The sequence below is a fragment of the Bos indicus genome, chromosome 8, assembly GCF_029378745.1.
Source record: "Bos indicus isolate NIAB-ARS_2022 breed Sahiwal x Tharparkar chromosome 8, NIAB-ARS_B.indTharparkar_mat_pri_1.0, whole genome shotgun sequence".
Lineage (NCBI taxonomy): Eukaryota > Metazoa > Chordata > Mammalia > Artiodactyla > Bovidae > Bos > Bos indicus.
In genome coordinates this window covers 34237618-34255014 of record NC_091767.1, presented here as the reverse complement: position 1 = coordinate 34255014, position 17397 = coordinate 34237618, and the positions used below count along the sequence as shown (strand labels likewise).

Sequence of the window (17397 nt, the reverse complement as noted above, 5' to 3'; positions counted from 1 at the left end):
CATCCTGAACCTCCCCTCCCAATTCCCTCCCCATCCCATCCCTCTAGGTCATCCCAGTGCACCAGCCCTGAGCACCATGTCTCATGCATAGAACCTGGACCGGCAATCTATTTCACATATGATAATATACATGTTTCAATGTGAGAAGAACTTTCAGCTCTAAGTTCAAAAGTTTATACCTTGCTAGAAGCTGTCAGAAATGTACCCAACATTAATCTCTACTGTGAATTTAGTTGATTGATTATGGGTTTCTAACCAGTATGTATAAATTCAGGGCCAATTTTGAAAATGATGACATGTGCATGGACACAAACTTTTCAAGTAAAATGGTAACATTCAGCTATAAAATAGATAAAAGATAAGGGAATCATATTTTGTACTAGAAAGTTATACCTTGAAAATGATTCAATTTTTTGTTTAGCAAAACATGAGCAAATATCAATGACCAATTCATGATAATCCTTTTTTAATAGGGGAATTTATGAGAGACATTGATGAATTCTCAAAAAACTGTTTTATCTAATATTCTATATTGTAGATATTATATCATGTATACATGGAATACACAGACAGAAAAAAAAAAGAAGTAAAAACATTACTATTTACTCTGATGATAAAAACCAAGTTTTAGTTGTCTTTCTAAAGTTATTGCTGTTTGAGACTTCCTTGGCTGTCCAATGGTTAAGACTCTGCGCTTCCACTGCAGAGGGGCGTGGATTGAATCCCTGGTTGTGAAACTAAGATCCTACATCCCATGGGATCCTACATGGCCATAAATAAATAAAATCATTGTTGGTTTTAGGAGGGTATTTAAATATTTTGATAAAAATGGCTATCTGACCATTTTTAGCTGAAATGAAAGAATATTGGTTATATGAGTAAGTATCTTCAGTTCTTTTCTCTCCCATAGTCTACTACTTCCTTCCTTGCCACAAAATGACTTACATTTTTACAAACAGACACTGTACTTCCCTGTCTTGATGTCTTTATTCTTTTGTCTCTCTTGTCACTTCCATTCATCTAAGAACAAGTGACATTCAACCAAAGGGATTGGTTTCGAACAAATGAATTAATTTTTGGAAATGATTTTTGGACTGGGAATGAAGCTTTCTCAGGCGACGCACTTTCTAGTCTCTCTCAAGAGTGTGTTTCTGCACTGAATTTGCTTGTCTTCGTCTCTGCTATTTCCTTAGCAGAGGAAATGTCACAGGAACTTTTGAGACCATTATCTTTCACTATGTCCATGAACAAGCTAAGAGCTTATTACTTGTATAAAAAGTTGTATAAAATAAGGGAGTGCATATCAAAGATGATGTAATAGAATCTCAGAAGAGAGTTTTCATGACTCCACAAGTTTAACCAGCTCAGAATTGGGGCTAGGTGAGAAACTTGGTATTTAGGTTGACTACATATCCCCTGCTCTGCTTAATATAATATGGATCTCTACAGTTGCATTTCTAGCCTTTTTCCTGATTGAAGTAGTTCTGTTGCTATTTGTTTCTTCTTACAGAGTTTAGGTGTCAAGAAAACCAGTGACAGATCATATTCTTTTTTTTTTTTTTTTGGTATGCTACTGGTACAGCATTTATTGCCTAAAGACCCAGGTTTAATTCCTGGTTCCCCTACCTGGGCAAGTTACCTGATCCTTCTAAGATTCAGTTTACTTTTCTTTATTCCTACATCCTAGGCTATTGTGGGAAACATAAAAATTATGTCAAATGCCTTGCAATGCATCTGGTACACTTCAGTGTCAAATATATGTTAATCAAGAAAGCACTATAAAGCTGCTAAATGAATATACATAGGATATTAGTCAAAACTAAATTAAAAGTAATGCTATAAATCAGAAGACAGCAAACTGTGGAGCATGTCCAAATCTGGTCTTCTGTCTGTTTTTGTACTGCCAGCAAGCTAAGTATGATTTTCACACTGTTAAGGGACTATACAAAACAAACAAAACAAAAAGAATATATGACAGAGACTGTAGTAGGCCATCTCACCTAAAATATTTATTATCTAGCACTTTACAGAAAAAGCTTGTTAACCCTTGCTATAAATAATCTATAGATCATGACTTCAGTTAAAAATATAGGAATATCTTTTGAGAAAAATACATCTTAGGAAATTCCCTTGATTAAATTCATGTATGAATTAGCACATTTCTAAATATTATAGTTTAGTAACCACTTATATAGCTTTAAGCTTCTATTCTTTCCTACCATTTCCCCCCTCCAATTCATCCTTCATATCAAGGTCACACTAATCATTCTATAGCACCACCATTTTTACCATAGCACTCCATTTCCCTCAAATATATACATATATACATAATCAAAATAAAGGATCATGTTCAAATTCTTTCATCAAATATTCAAGGTCAAACTATTTTCTTTTTGGAAATGTTATCCCTCAGTTCTTTAGTAAATATGTAATTCCAGCCATACCATACTCCCTCAAGTAATACTGTGTGTATTTAGATACACCATGGTTTTAAAATATGACAGTCTTCATTAGAAAAAAAAAAAAAAAAGATAGTTTTCTCTTTAAAAAGTGGAGCCTAATTCCCCTCTGTGTGGGCCAGGTTGGTAGGCTTGCTTCTAAAGAATAAAAGCAGTAGAACTATGCTCTATTTTTTAAAAGGTACAGGCATAAGAAATTATAACTTCCTTCTGGTCTTCTTTCTTTTTTTTCCAGTTCACTCTGAAGAAAGTTAAGTGTCATGCCTTGAATACACCCTGGAGATGCTACCTAGAAAGAATCTGAGACTTCTCACAATAGCCAGCAATAGCCATGTGTGTAAGTCATCTTGGAAGCACATTCTCTGTCCAAGTTGAGCCTTCAGATGACTGCAACCTCAGCAACATCTTGATTGCAGCCTCATGAGAAACCTTGAGCCTGAACTGTCCAGCTAAGCAGCTCCCAAATCCCTGACTCATAGAAACTGTTGTACTTAAACATTTTTTGTAAGCAATAAACAAAATTTATGTCAAGAACTAGCACAGAGCTTGGCACAAGGTAATAGGCGGACAAATGTTCTCTTACATTTTTTATTATTACAGTGTTATTTAGAATAAGGTTAATGGTAGACAGACATGACAAAGATGAAGTGAATAATATAGACTTTTCAGCACATTTTTACTCATTCTGAATTGGATTCTATTTGTATTCTTAATAGGAATTTAAATTATCTAACATATGAAAGTTGCTAAGAAAGTAAATCCTAAGAGTTTTCATCACAAGAAAAAACAATCTTATTTTTTGTATTGTTTTGTTTTGTATCTATGACATTATAAGAGATGATGGATGTTCACTAAATTTATTGTGGTAATTATTTCATAATGCATGAAAGTCAAATCACAATGCTTTACACTTTAAACTTATAAAGTGCTGTATATCAGTTATATCTCAATAAAAATGGAAGTGATCCGAGGAATTTCCCAGCAATCCAGTTGTTAGGACTTCAAGCTTTTGCTGACAAGGGCCTGCGTTTGATCCCTGGTCTGAGAACTGAGATCCCACCAGCATCCTGGTGCAGCCAAAAATAAAGGGAAGAAATTTAAATAAATAAATAATTTAAAATGGAAAAAATATCATCTAAGAAAGAGGAATTGCACCAAAGACCTATTCTGAAAAAATACTGCTAGCTGGCCATCAACATTCTTTATTCCTTATGTAAATAGTAAAGCAAGTTGTATCTGGCTTCCCATTTAGGAACAGAAATTTCCAGTCCACCTCAAAAGGCTACACTCACATAAGCTTTTGCCAATGAAATGTAACTAAAATATGAGTAATTTCTACCTCAATTTCTTAACAGGAACCCTTTTACTCTGAACTTCTGCTCTTTGATTTCCAGAATAGTGATATTCAGCATGACTTAGAAGACAATGTGTTAAAGTTGGCAGAACCACCTTCATCCTGAATTCCTAATTTATGCCTTGAATTAGAGCTCTTGATGATCCTCTCTATTGTGCCTAAATTTTTAAACAGGTAAAAATTAATTTTATCTTGCTTGAGCAATTGGATTCTCAGTTATCTTTGTTCCAGCAATTAATGATTCCTTAATATACCCTATATTGATCTAATAAGACTTTACATAAGCATTAATAATTCCAGTGGCCCACTAATGAAAAAGCTGGGAGTAGATATGTCATGATGATAGGGAAAAAACATTGATATTAACTTCTAAATATCACACATAGTTATTGATCATACATAGTCACATTTGTATAAATACATAAACGTGAGGTAAAATTATTTCAAATGTTCATGATACCAAACAAGAATGCATATGATCCAAAAGTACTTAAACTGTTCTTAATTTTAAAAAATAATTTGTGTGTCAACATCAACATGTATTTAGATGTGTTATTATAGAGACTAAGTTTTATAATTTGTTGAATCTATGATAAGTGTCCATTCCCTGATAAATCTTATTTATCCAAAGCTATGCAGTATATTGAAAAGAATTTAAAGATTGATGCCAAACAAGAAGAAGCTGATGACTAAATGTTCAACTTAATATATAGTTTAGACAAATCAAGTAACTTCTCTGTAATTTAACTACATCTTCTGTAAACTAGTGACTGAAAATGAATACGTTTTGTTATAAGGGTTGAATGGGATAACATAATAACTGACTTTTACTCTAATGCACTGTATGTAGGCATAGTTCCTCAGGAGACAAGAATGTTTCATACATATACACATATAATCTCATTTCTGCTAAAATTGTTGGCAAAGTTTTATTGTACATTCCCAGGAAAAATTAACATTTTAATTAGTCAACAAATGCTACTGACTTTTTTTTTTATATTTGCCATTGGGATGGTCATCATGTTATAATATTTAAAATTAAACTGGTATTAAGAATGACATTTAAGAGAGAGAGTCATTAAAGAAATACTGAGCAAGAGCTTTTTTGTGGTTTTGTCTGATTATTTGTTGATGTTTTTAAAGAACAATATTAAGAAAAGGCAATTAGATTTAGGCAATTAGAAATGCATCAGTTTTCTTTGAAAGTGGTTTTGGTAGAGTGACATGATTTGAAACCAAATTGCAAAGTTTTAAAAATTAATCACTGATACAGCCATGGAAACAAAATATGTAGTTCTTTTATCCACCAATTCTTGGGTGTATAATGAAATAATAGTGAGCATTAGTAACTTAAAACTGTAAAATGGATATGGTGAAAAGGAGGGTTTAAAGATGAGATAGAAAAAGAGGATATCATCCAGTAGGCCATTATGAAAATTTAAGAGACAGTGATGGAGATAATGCACAGAGTGAGAAGAAAGCAGTGAGGGAAAGAAAGGGGGAGGACATTTATAGGAGAATAAGGACAGCACAAGTCTAGGATTTTTTTTTTTTTTTTTTTTTTAGGTAAGATGTGGGTTTATTTAGAGAGAGACACACTCCACAAACAGAGTATGGTCCATCTCAGAAAGCAAGAGGCTCTCAAGCCTCTAATATGGAGTGGTTAGATTTTATGGACTGGGTAATTTCATAGACTAATGAGTAGAGGATTATTCCAACTTTGTCAAGGAAGGGGTGGGGATTTCCAGGAATTGAGCCATTGCCCACTTTTTGGCCATTTATGGTTGGTCTCAGAATGTCATGGTGCTCATGGGTGTGTCATTTAGCTAATGTATTACAGTGAGCACACAATGAGGCTCAGGGTCTACTGGAAGTTGAATTTTCCATCATCTTGGACCTAGTTGGTTCTAACCAGTTTTTGCCATATGCTGTGGCTATGTCATTCTTTTAAAGGTTGCGCTCTGCCTCCTTCCCTTCTGCTTCATTCCCCACCTCAGAGATTTTACTCCCATATTCTTATGGGAAGCTGAAGATTGAAGCTCTGTCCTCTGTAACTTTTTTAAGACTGAGTAGGGGCAGTGGCCTGTCTTTCAGGGAATAACAATCTCTGAATGCTTGATCTAGGCGCCCTGGGGGCAGGGCAGTTCCTTGCTTTAAGTCATAGAGCCTAGAATCCTCACATAGCCATCGTTCTGATGAAAAAGTACTTTTTGTAACGCATCAGAGTATTAAAATATCTATAAATGACAAAAGACTCAATGGCATGGTTAAACATCTGCAATCGATAAAGAAACATGGTTACAATAACCAGAATTATGAATGATTCCACTTAACATACCAAATAATCATAGTTAAATATTTCTCTTTGAGATACCTCAGGGACATTTGAAAGCATCCCAAAGTTAGCTGGAAATTATAAGAACCTTAATCAAAAATTGATATTTTGGAAGTTTGTCAAAAATTTATAAAACACTCAGTCAAATAAGATCATAGCCCACTGTAAGAAAGAGGTATGCATGATCAGGATTTTCTAAGACTGAATTAAATCTAGGTGGGTAAATGCATTTTGTTGGGCATGGGCTAGGACAAGACTGAATTTACATTCTCTCTCCAAAGTTTTCTTGAAATGTTGCTTTTAATAATAAATAATATGATGCTTTTTGCCTTTAAGAGATCTATATTTGCTTTTGAGATCTCTTGCAATTTTTAACTTTTTTTGGTTAAGAAGTAAGCATTGTCTCACAGTGACCAAGATTGATTTTTAAGGTTTTATTGAGGTAAACTTCCAAGATTAACCTTGAAAGAAAACAGAGACTTTTGTTTGTTTTGTTTCAAAGACAGGAAACACAGAGTAAATTAAATATTCATAACAGTTTTTGAGATACAAATGTTGAAAGATGAGTGATAGACTGAAGAATTTGACAAAAAATGGAGAAGGGATTAAGTAAGAATATAAGCATATCACAGTTACTGGGTAGTTAATTTAAAGTGCATGCTCTGTTATGGGGGAAAAAAAAGTGATGAGGCTAAGAAAGTCAATCTTAAAAAGTTCTCATAGCAACAAAAAAAGTTGTAACACTGTGAGCTGATTGACATGTTAGGTAGTTAGAACAGGAAAAAGGAGTCCACCATAGCAATGGCTCAAAGACAAAGAAAGGGAAAAGCCTACAAAAATGGAACAAAAGCAAATCCAAACGAAAAGAAATGAGTACTTGAGGTGAAACAAACACACCATCTTCTTGGCCATTCCAGTGTGCATAGGGCAGGCTCAAGGTGGGGAGGAGACAAATGTATAAAAGGAGGAAGCCTAGACAGACTAAGGCCTTGCCTTTGGGGTCGGCTCGCCCTCACGCCTCAAGGGTGTACTTTCCTTTGCTTGGCAAATAAAACTGTGCTGTAAACCAGCTGTAACACTGGTCCACCATTTCAAATCTTTGCTGCGGTGAGAGAGAACCAAGGAAATTACACACTCCTCTGACATAATCTGGTGCTGTGACTCGGATGTAACCTGGCTGAAACAATCTTGGCTTGGACCCACGAGGCGGGGCCAAGCATAGTAGAAGCCCAACTCAGGGAAAGCTCACGTGGTAGAAGCAGAATGCAAAGGAAACCCAGTGCAGGAAGTGACAAGAAGCCTAATGTGTTGGAAACCAGGACAACAAGAACAAATTCAGCAGAAAGCTCAGGTGACTCAGTCTCAGATTTCAGAAGACCTCCAGTTAAAGTAGGAGGCCCTCAACCCTATGTCTGCAAGACATATGGCTAACAAAATCTTAATTCCTTTACAACCTTTCGTTTCTTGTTTCCTTGAACCCCCTGTGAACAGGCGAGGGGCAGTGGGTGCAATTGAAGGACTCTGGGAGGGGCTACTCCCCAGTGTGTCCTGAAGGCTCCACTATTCTCTGCACCCTCGTAGCTGTTGCCCAAGTGGGCGAGAGTTCTTCTGTCCTTAACCTCCTTTGTGTCAAGGACCAGCCCAATGAAAACTGGGCACAGGTCTGGCATTTGGCAGATTTTCTGGCAAGTTATGAAAGGGGTTCCTCAGCATGTTTTTCACACTGCTTTTTCCTCCTATTCTTCAGCTCCTCTCTCCATCTATGTCACGGTTTGACTGGACAGGTCATCTGGAGTGGGTTGTTCCCCAATTCTTGGAATGATGCCCAGCTCTCAGGTTGCAAGAGTACTGGGTAGGATAAGCTTCAGAAAGACTCACCCCTAAGGAAGTCCACCCATGGAAGTAGAAGGAAGCCTATTAGTTGTGGGACTGTGCCCAGTCTCAGCAACAACTCAGGAGCCTAATAAGAACTCCATTGCCTTTCTGGAGAAAGGCTAAAAGAGGCCCTCCAAAAGTTTACCAATCTGGACTTAGACTCTTACGAGGGACAGATGATTTTAAAGGACACATTCTTGTCCTGACGTGCATCAGACATCAGGATAAAGTTATAATAGCTATAGCAGAAGGACCCTGCTGCCTCTATAGATGAGATGGTCTAGACAGCCACCAATACTTTTTATAACAGAGAACAGGAGACAGAGACCAAGGCCCAGGAAAGGGAGAAAAGGAAAGAGATAAGGCATACTCTGATGCTGGCCACCCTCCAGGGAAGCCCTATGTCAAACCTCGTGTCCTTAAAGGACAAGGTACAAGGCAAATGCCTGATCTGTAGATGGGTAGGACATTGGGCTAACGAGTGTCCAAACCATTACAAGTCTTCTAAAATGGCTTGCTACAAATGCCATCAGTTGGGACATTGGGCAGCACTCTGCCTCCGAGACCCAAGAGCCTCAAGGTCAAGTGTCAAACCTTCCATCATGATGGTTCAACAGAAATGAAGTGGCACGCTCCAGCCAGTCCATCTGTCACAGATAAAAACACAGGGCTGGAGCCAAGGGTTCAACTGGATGTGGCAGGCAGGTCAGAGAATTTCTTGGTTGACCAGGGGCTACCTACTCTGCCCTGACCTCCTACTCCGGAAACTTCTCCTCCCAAACCTGTACCACTTTGGGTGGTACAGGAAAAACAATTACAAAAAGATTCATCCAAGCACTTCTTTGTTGTTGGGATGGACAAATATTTTTCCACCGTTTTCTGGTGGTCCCCGAGTGTACTCCTCCCTTATTGGGAAGAGATTTTTCCCTGCCTTCGAAATCTTGCAGCTATTACAGTTCTTACAAAAGATGTTTTAAAACTCTCTTTTGGGGGCAAACTATTTTTGCCAGCCACTAAGTGAAACAACTCCTGAATGTAAGAGGCCATTTATGGATGTCTGATCAAAGGATCCTCAGATATCAGGTAGTGCTGATGGAAAATCCAGGCCTGACTAAAGCCCTTTGTGAGGTTCTTAAACCTGCTGCCCTCCTATCTACCCCTAAGGTCTCTCTCCCCTTTCACTCTTGCCTAGAAACCTTGGACCACTGGACAAAACCCTGAGAGGGATTGTCAAAATAACCTCTGACCAATCCTGAGGAAATCTAGTACACTGATGGAAGCAGCTGTGTCTTGGATGGAAAAAGAAGAGCCAGATATGCAGTAGTCTACAATTTTGAGATCACAGAGGCTAAACCTTTGCCACCAGGTACTTCAGCCCAATTAGCTGAACTCATAGCCCTATTTGAGCTTTAGAGCTGTGAAAAGGAAAAAGAGTAGCCATTGACACTGATTCCAAGTATGCCTTTCTGGTGCTACATGCACATGCTGCTGTTTGGAAAGAAAGGCCATTTGACCACCTGAGGGTCCCCAATCAAATATGGTGATCAAATCCTTAGGCTCTTGGAGGCAGTCCATCTGCCCACTGAGGTTTCAGTCTCCCACTATACAGGACACCTAAAAGGGATCATGGAAGTGGCATGAAGGAATCAAGCAGCCAATCAGGCCACTAAGAGAGCAGTATTACAGAACAGGGACCTAATAGGTGTTGCCACCTTAGTTCCACAGAGTAATTTGCCAGAAACTCCTTCATATACCGAAGGTGAGACTCTTAAAGCTAGGAGTAGGGGCTTTCAAGAGGATCATATGGGGTGGTTCCAAAAGGAGGGACTCCTTTTTCTGCCTGGGAACCTCCAGTGGAAGTTGGGTAACTCTTTACATGCCACCACTCATTTGGGGTAGAAGGCCCTCCAAAGATTACTAGAAAGGTCCTTCAGAGAAACAGGCCTCCAAATGACTATAAGGCAAGTGGTCTCCTCTAGTCCCAACTTGCTAATTAAACAGCCTCCAAGGAGCTCAAAGAGCACAGCTGGTCCAGCTTGTCCAACAACGTGGGAGCTACCCAGGGGAGGACTGGCAAATGGACTTCTCCCAGATGCAAGTTTCTCAAGGGTATAAATACCGACTAGTCATGATACATACATTCATGGGATGAATTGAAGGCTTTCCCACCTGGACTGAGAAAACCTGAGGAGGTGGTAAAGAAACTACTCCATGAAATCATGTCACGATTTGGTCCACCCAGGTTATTACAAAGTGACAATGGGACATCATTTACTTCTAAGGTCACCCAAGGGGTCTCTAAAGCATTGGGCATTACCTATTACCTCCATTGTGCCTGGAGGCCTCAGTCTTCGGGAAAAGTAGAAAAAACCAACCAATTCTTAAAATCAGCAATAAAAAGGATAACCCAGGAGACCTCCCTGGGATGGAAGGAGGCTTACCAATAGCTCTCCTCCCCACCCATGTTGCCCCCAAGGAACAGGTTGGTCTTAGCCCTTATGAGATGCTATATGGGAAACCTTTTGTTTATGTCAATGACCTCTTCCTAGATCCAGAGGCTCAGACCCTCCAGTCTTATACTATAGCCACTGGGCAATTCCAACAAGATATATGCTTATGGGGTGTCAATGGGACCCAAAAGATTCTAAAGAGCCATCACTATAGACTCCAGGAACTTAAGTTCTAATTAAAGTCTGGAAAGATGGGTCCCCAAAGGCTCAACTCCTTTGAGGAGTTGAGGGTCTCACATAGAAGGGTCCCTATCCTGTAATACTTTCTACCCACACAGAAGTCTAGGGACCAGGACACGACTCCTGGATTCACTACTCACAAGTCAAGTCGTGGAAGAAAACAGAAGAGGACACTCAATACACCTGTGAGCCACTGGGAGATCTCAGATACCTATTCAGGACTACAAACAAGTGCCATCCTAATTAACACCCCAAAAATCAAGTTTCTGGGGATAAGATTTCTCAGGATAACTCTAAGGAGCCAACACATCTTGGCAGGTGTTTTACTCCAAAGTAGACTGGAGATAGATCTCCTGATCCCTGAACAAGGATGGGCTTGAGTCATCTTGAGTGAGTCGTGTTGTTTCTGGGTAAATACCTCCAGCTAAGTTAAAGAAAGTCTCATAGTTCTCAAAAAAAATATTCAGGTCCTATGGGATCTCAAAAAAAAAATCTGGAGAGTCCTCAGGGTGTCTATAATCTCTCTTTGGGGGATCCTCCTAGCGAGGGGGAATTTGGAGTAGGCTAAAACCCCTACAAATCCCTGCCATCACCATATTGATGCTGCTTATGATTGCTTCATGTGTTTTCAATTGTCTAACCCGTTTTGTCCTTACCCAGGTCAACAAGCTACAACATGTAGTACCAGTTGAACAAACATATATAAAACTACACCTGACCACAGAAAATATAACTCACCCTTAGATGGACAATGCTATAAGGACTCTGAGGCCTGAAACTAGCAAGACAGGGAGGCCCAATCCCTCTCACCATCCCAGCTCAGCAGGATGTAGCCAGAGAGATCTCCACGCCCCTATTCCAAAAGAATTAGGCCTCCCATCTCTTGAGAAGGGAATGTTAGGTAGTTGGAATAGGAAAACAGAGTCCAAAATGACAGTGTCTAAAAGACAAAAACGATAAAAGTCTAAAAAAATAGAACAAAAGAAAATCCATAAGGAAAGAAGGGAGAACTTCAGGTGAAACAAACACATGCCCTTCTTGGCCAGCCCAATTTGCATAGGGCAGGCTCAAGGAGTGGGGAGGAGACCAATGTATAAAAGGAGGAAGCCAAGACGGATTGAGGCCTCGCCTTTGGAGTCAGCTCACCCTCAGGCATCGAGAGTGTACTTTCCTTTGCTTGCCAAAAAAAGCTGAGCTGTAACCAAGCTGTAACACTGGTCTGCCATTTCAAATCTTTGCTGAGGGAAGACAACCGAGGAAGTTACACACTCCCCTGACAAATCTTAAATAAACTTATTGTGATAATCATTTATATATATATATATATGTCTGACTCTTTGTGACCCCATGGACTGCAGCACACTAGGCTTCTCTGTCCTTCACCATCTCCTGAATCTTGCTCAAACTCATGTGCATTAAGTCAGTGATGACATTTAACCACTTAATTCTCTGTAGTCCTCTTCTCCTGTCTTCAATCTTTCCCAGCATCAGAGTCTTTTACAATGAGTCAGTTATCAGCGTCTTTTCTAATGAATCAGGTGCCCAATGTATTGGAGCTTCAGCTTTAGTATCAGTCCCTCCAATGAATATTTGGAATTGACTTCCTTTAGGATTGACTAGTTTGATCTCCTTGCATGCAATGTTATATGCTAATTATAAGTCAATAAAATTGTGTGGGAATAAACTGATGAAAAAAAGTTTAAGTAAAATCAAGATGCTAATGAGCAAATAGTTCAAATTCATCCCTGTAAATTACAGATTCCAAGAAAATACCACAACATAACTGTGGATATGGCAAAGGTGAGTTTATTCTTAGTCACTAAAGCAGATCACTACCTCAACAGAGACTTAGGAATTCTTGTCTCCGTAAGGAGAGCAGTATCAGTATATTTATGAAATGTGGGGATCTGGCTCAAAGTGGGTTTTTCCATACTGGGCTAAGTCCAGATTGGGTAAAAATTATGATATAATAGTTTAAAACTGAGGGACAAAGTAAGGGAGGGTTTTGATATTAGGGTTCAAAAACTCTTAGAAACTAAGCATTTGGTTGATTTCATCAAAAAGTTGCTCAGCCTGATGTTCACTTAAATGAGTTTCACAGAAAGGCTCTGAAATAAAGAAGTTCTTCATGACTTTTAATTTCCTTTGCAAGAGTTTCCCTGAAGAGTAAAGTCATGATAATGAAGTAGTGGAATTAATAAGCTTGTGTTAGTGAAGACACTTAGCTCTGTGGGTATAGATGTTTCTATGCTACATTCATTTCTTTCTTACATAGAATTAGAAGTGTTTCACATATACAGGAAGAACTCATTTCCTAGGAATGGATGATGTTGATAGAACATCAGAGATAGTTCAGCCATAATCAATCAAGTGATAGTAAGAAAACTATTAGAAACCTTCAAAACACAATACATTCTAATAGTCTAACAGTGTAGCCATATTCTTATGAAATTTATGAATATGTATTTTTAAAGATTTTCAAGGCTTCCTTTTTACTCAAATTTTGATATTTTACTCATCTTTGAGATCTCCAAGTGATCCTTGAAAGATCCCTTGTCTGATAGAACATGCCTGTATTCTTTCTTTATAATCTTAATATATTTAGTCTGTTGGTATAACTAATAAGCATAGCAAGTATAGTATGCTTTTGTTAGGTTGTTAGGATCTGAATATTTAAGCTAAAGAGTATTATAATTAATATAATTAAGATTATGGCATCTGGTCCTATCACTTCATGGCAAATAGATGGGGAAACAATGGAAACAGTGACAGCCTTTATTTTCTTGGGCTCCAAAATCACTGCAGATGGTGACTTCAGCCATAAAATTAAAAGACTTGCCCCTTAGAAGAAAAGTTATGACTAGCCTAGACAGCATATTAAAAAACATAGACATTACTCTGCTAACAATGGCCCATCTAGTCAAAGCTATGGTTTTTTCAGTGGTCATGTATGGATGTGAGAGTTGGACTATAAAGAAAGCTGAGCACTGAAAAATTGATGCTTTTGAACTGTGATGTTAGAGAAGACTCTTGAGAGTCCCTGTCCCTTGGACTGCAAGGAGATCCAACCAGTCCATCCTAAAGGAAATCAGTCCTGAATATCAATTGGAAGGACTGATGCTGAAGCTCCAATACTTCGGCCATCTGATGCGAAGAGCTAACTCATTTGAAAAGACCCTGATGCTGGGAGATCCCCTGGAGAAGGACGTGGCAACCCACTCTAGTATTCTTGCCTGGAGAATCCCACAGACAGAAGAGCCTGGCGGGCTACAGTCCATGGGGTTGCAAAGAGTTGAACACGACTGAAGAAACTTAGCATGCATGGGAGGACCTTTCAGAGGGAAAGAGAAACTTCATGTGGCTGGGGGAGCTGTCGGTGTGGAGCAGCCTGGAGGCTTCAAGGGACAGCCAGGCTGACCTGGCTTGGAGGGGGTCTCCGTAGCCCTGCCACCCCTCTCTGGTGCTGACAAGCTGTCTCCTTTCCTTCCGCCAGGAGCCAAGCACCAGTGGATGGTGGGAGGAGAAGGGGACGACAAAGGATGAGATGGTTGGACAGCATCACTGACACAATGGACATGAGTTTGAGTAAGCTCTGGAATTTGGTGATGGACAGGGAAGTCTGGAGTGCTGCAGTCCATGGAGTCACAAAGAGTTGGACTGAGCAACTGAACTAAACTGATTTTAAAAACACAGTGATATTTATGTGCCTCCTAATAACTATATATAAGAATGATATATGAAAGAATGAATTTAGATTCTGAAGCATTCAATAATACATGTTGTGAATTAATATTAGAAACAAACTAGACAAACTTAAAACTGGAAAATGATAGTGTCAAGGAAGAGCTATTCCTATGAGGAAACAAGGAATACTGGGTATTAAGACAAGTAGCTCTGAGTACAGCCAACTGAAATTAATTCCAACTAGAGAAGCATTCTATCTAGTCTTCAGTATTGGGAAATTCAAAACTTTCACTGGTGTGCCAGCAACACTTCAGTTTTAACACATCTTTGGGATTTCATTAAATGATTCTAGGGTTTTTTTCTTCAAGTTTTAAAACATTTACACTGTGAATATATCATTTTACTTATTTATGGATTTAAAGAGATTAGTTAATGACACCTCTGAAAGCAGAGGAAGGGGAGAAGAAATGCAAAAGAACCATGAAAGATAAATGATTAGTAACGTAGATTGTTTTCTATTAAAACTACAAGGCAGGATGAAATATATAGTGCTTGCTATTTTTTTAAAAGGCAGTGGAAATGAAGAAAGCATAATAATGGCATAATTATAAATCTTTGAAGTTCTTCAGTGTCTAAAAGCATTAAATCTATTAATGCAGCAAGGCTAAGCTTATATCTATCTCAAGACAAATATATTAGTATTATGTATTTCACAATGGTATAATTTAAAACACTATCAATGAAAAATGTATGCTTTGTCCTTGGTTAATTTTGTGTGTCCCTTTGCCCTTGGTTAATAAAACAGAAAGTAGGATTCAATTATGGGGGCTTCCCCACACAGTGGGGCCTTCCCTGACCACACTGTTTAAAATACAACTTTTCCTAACACACACACACATATGTTTCCTAGCCTTATCTATGCATTGTCTCTACAGCATTCACTACCATCTGGCATATCTGTTAATTTTAACTTTTATATCATTTAATTGGCTAAGGTTTGCTCCCTCCCACTTCCACCCTAGAATGCTCATCTCATAATCACAGAAAATTTGTTTTGTTCCTGCTTTATTCCCAGGGCCCAGGATGGTCTGACTTTAGTACGAAAGTTTTCTTTTCCTAGTGCTCTCTACACAAAAGATGTTCCGCCATAGGGTTTACATTGGTTTGGAGACAAAGCCACAGTAATAAAGAAACTACTTGTACAAAAATCACCAATGGCTTCTACATTGCCAAATCTACCAGGTAATTGTCAGGCCTCCAATTAGATGCTATCTCATCAAAACTCAACAAAGATGACCTAACTTCCTCTTAAGTGAAGTGAAGTGAAGTGAAGTGAAAACTGCTCAGTTGTGTCTGACTCTTTGCAAGAACTCCAGAATACTGGAGTGGGTAGCCTTTCCCTTCTCCAGAGAATCTTCCCAACTCAGGGATCGAACCCAGGTCTCCCACAATGCAGGCAGATTCTTTACCAGCAGAGCCACAAGGGAAGCCCAAATTCCTCTTACGCCCTCTGTTATTCTGACTTCATGACACTGTTCTCTGCTGCTTTGCTCCTAGCCCACTGGTCTCTCCTTTCCTCTGACCTTTACTGATGTTACTACTCTTAACAGACCTATGGATCATATAGAAGACATTCTTTTTTTTTTTTTAATCTAAAACTCTATCCATTGAAAAATAATAGAGCAAACATCCACAGCAATTTTACTACCAATTACTGACAGTATAAATACTGCTGCTGTTGCTGCTAAGTCACTTCAGTCGTGTCCGAATCTGTGAGACCCCACAGACGGCCTCCTACCGGGCCCCTCTGTCTCTGGGATTCTCCAGGCAAGAACACTGGAGTGGGTTGCCATTTCCTGCTCCAATGCATGAAAGTGAAAAGTGAAAGTGAAGTTGCTCAGTCGTGTCCGACTCTTAACAACCCCACGGACTGCAGCCTACCAGCTCTGCCGTCCATGGGATTTTCCAGGCAAGAGTACTGGAGTGGGCTGCCATTGCCTTCTCCAATACTATACAAAAATAAAATGGAAAAAAAGTTGAGATAAATATAAAATGATAATATTTTTAATGGCTGAGTAATACTCCATTGTATATATGTACCATAGCTTTCTTATCCATTCATCTGCTGATGGACATCTAGGTTGCTTCCATTATACAGAGTGAAGTAAGCCAGAAAGAAAAATACCAATACAGTACACTAACGCATATATATGGAATTTAGAAAGATGGTAACAATAACCCTGTGTATGAGACAGCAAAAGAGACACTGATGTTTAGAACAGTCTTATGGACTCTGTTGGAGAGGGAGAGGGTGAGAAGATTTGGGAGAATGGCATTGAAACATGTATAATATCATGTATGAAATGAGTTGCCAGTCCAGGTTCGATGCAGGATTCTGGATGCTTGGGGCTGGTGCACTAGGATGACCCATAGGGAGGGTATGGGGAGGGAGGAGGGAGGAGGGTTCAGGATGGGGAACACATGCATACCTGTGGCGGATTCATTTCGATATTTGGCAAAACTAATACAATTTTGTAAAGTTTAAAAATAAAAAAATAAAAAAAAAAAAACATTCAGAGCCAAAAAAAAAAAAAGGAAAAAAAAATGATAATATTTTTTAAAGCTGTCCAGTTGCAAAGCTTCATATCAATCATTTGCAAATACTAGAAATGGTAGAACATACATTGGAGGGGAGATATATCATTAATAATGAAAATGTATTTCAAATAGACTTCTTGATAAAAAAAAAAAAAAAAAAAAAACTTTTAGACTGATCTTTTGTTTTTATCTCATGAAGTGCCAACAGAGAGAATCAATTAGGATTTAGACAGGTTCTCCTATGTAATTTTTGCTACATCCTGAGAATGCATTATTATTATTACATACAACCTAAATTTTCTTTGCATTGATATTTTAAAACTGTCCATCCATTTAGCAGGCTCTCCTGGTAGCTCAGATGGTAAATAATCTTCCTATGATGCAGGAGACACAGGTTCAATC

The 17397-nt window shown here is 38.6% G+C and overlaps 1 protein-coding gene across 23 annotated transcripts in view; it reads right to left on the bottom strand.

Moving 5' to 3' along the window:
- Positions 1–17397, bottom strand: part of PTPRD (protein tyrosine phosphatase receptor type D) — a 2527413-nt gene that overhangs the window by 2300245 nt on the left and 209771 nt on the right. The window lies entirely within an intron of this gene.